Source organism: Arachis hypogaea, chromosome 19 (assembly GCF_003086295.3).
Source record: "Arachis hypogaea cultivar Tifrunner chromosome 19, arahy.Tifrunner.gnm2.J5K5, whole genome shotgun sequence".
In the NCBI taxonomy this organism is placed as follows: Eukaryota; Viridiplantae; Streptophyta; class Magnoliopsida; order Fabales; family Fabaceae; genus Arachis; species Arachis hypogaea.
The window spans coordinates 29,259,419-29,261,340 of NC_092054.1; the positions used below are offsets into that span (position 1 = coordinate 29,259,419).

The 1,922-nt window shown below is 44.7% G+C and overlaps 1 non-coding gene across 1 annotated transcript; it reads right to left on the reverse strand.

Moving 5' to 3' along the window:
* Positions 1-708: 708 nt before the first annotated feature.
* Positions 709-815, reverse strand: LOC112781718 (small nucleolar RNA R71). The gene has a single exon (XR_003192477.1). It is a non-coding gene; the product is annotated as a small nucleolar RNA R71 (small nucleolar RNA).
* Positions 816-1,922: the final 1,107 nt, after the last annotated feature.

Consider the following 1,922-nt stretch of genomic DNA (forward strand, 5'->3'; position numbering starts at 1 on the left):
ATCCATGGAAGAGCACCCACATCCATCAATCATCAGTTCTTCAAAATGGCGCCGTTGCCGGGGAGTTCGCAATAGAGTGCTAAGTTATTGATTGGATTTTATTTATTTGCATTTTATTTTATTTTGTTACTATGAGCTGCATGTTTCTTTCGTTAAATGACGCGTTCACTTCCTGACCCAAGCTTGCCATTATTCGATCCTGAGATTGAAAGAACTATTTCACGTATAAGGCAAGCTCCGCGTCGGTTAGTCCTCTCTGAGGGCGGATCTGAAACGTCACTTGAGGAAGAAACAAGCCCCCGTTCTACTGATTCGGTTGATTTACGTGTAGGTGACATGGCAGCACCTAGGAGAGTTACTATCTAGGAGGCTGGAGCCCCTGATTTCACAATGCAACCGTTTCAAGCGCATCACCCAGCAGTGGCTACAGACTTTAAAATAAATACTACACTGCTCAACTTGATGCCTAAGTTTCATGGCTTACCCGCTCAAGAGCCTATCAAGCACCTGAGAGATTTCCAAGCAGCCTGTTCTACTGTTAGGCGCGATGGTGCGAATGAAACTTCTATTTTGTTGAAAGCTTTTTCGTTCTCTCTTGAGGGAAAGGCGAGAGAGTGGTACTACACTCAACCTGCAGCAACTGTTTCTAACTAGGATACGCTTAGAAGAGAATTTTTGGAAAAATTCTTCCCAGCTGAAGTTACTGACAAACTAAGGAAAGACATTTCCATGATTGTTCAGGACGAATCCGAGACTCTCTATGAATACTGGGAGCGCTTCAATAACCTTCTGGAAGTATGCCCCCACCATATATTTGACAAGATAGTGTTGCTCGGCTACGTCACACAGGGCATGAGACCCCAAGATAAGACCACATTGGAAAGTGCTAGCAATGGGTCTATGAAAAAGTACAAGACCACTGATGAGGCATGGCAATTGATCAGCGACTTAGCTGAATCTACTAGGAACCACAGGCAGAAACAAGGTCGCTCAAAAGCTGTTGCAGAAGTATCCTCTAGCAGAGAGACTGCTGCTTTAACTCAGAGTATCTGTGAAATGACCAACTTACTGAAGCAGATGCAATTGAATCAACAACAAGTTCAGCAAGCTCAACCTTCTCCACCACAGCAAAGCCAATAGTTAGTCCCACAGAGAGTATGCAGAATCTGTGCTGATTATAGCCATTATACTGATGAATGTCCGTAGCTCCAGCAGGAAGACAACACTGTGGCAGCCACTCATAACTTCTATGACCGTCCCAATCAAGGATACAATCAGGGTGGTAGCTACAACCATGGATGGCAGGATAATTCCAACCAGGGTTGGAGAGATAATTCTAACTAGGGCTGGAGGGACAACAATAACAGAGGAGGCAGAGACAATCAGGGAAATCAGAGGTGGAATAATAACAACAACAGGCAGCAGAACCAGAACCAGCCTTACAGAGCACTTCACCTGAGGCAATTCCAAGGATCACAGCACAACCAACACCAGACCTCTCAGATCATTTGTCCTTCTTCATCTTCTAATGATGAGTTACTACAATCTATTGATCAGAGACAACAGGCCATGGAAAACAACCTTACTTCTACTCTAAATGGTCTGAACTCTACCTTGCAAGCTCTTGTCTCACAGATTGGATCAATGAATAACTCCAATAACCTGCCTTTGAGCTCCAGTGGAATCCCCTCTCAACCATTACCCAATCCAAAGGGTGGCATTAATGCCATCACCCTAAGGTCCAGAACCACATTGTAATAGAGGAATCAGGAAGAGCCAAACGTACCAGAACATGCCTCAGCTGAAGAGGTAGCGGAAATAGAAGATGTTGAGGAAGAAGAGGACATGCAGGACATGGCTGAAGAAGAAGAAGCTCAATCACAAGAAGAAGCACCAAAGGGCGCAGACACTGTAGAAAACGC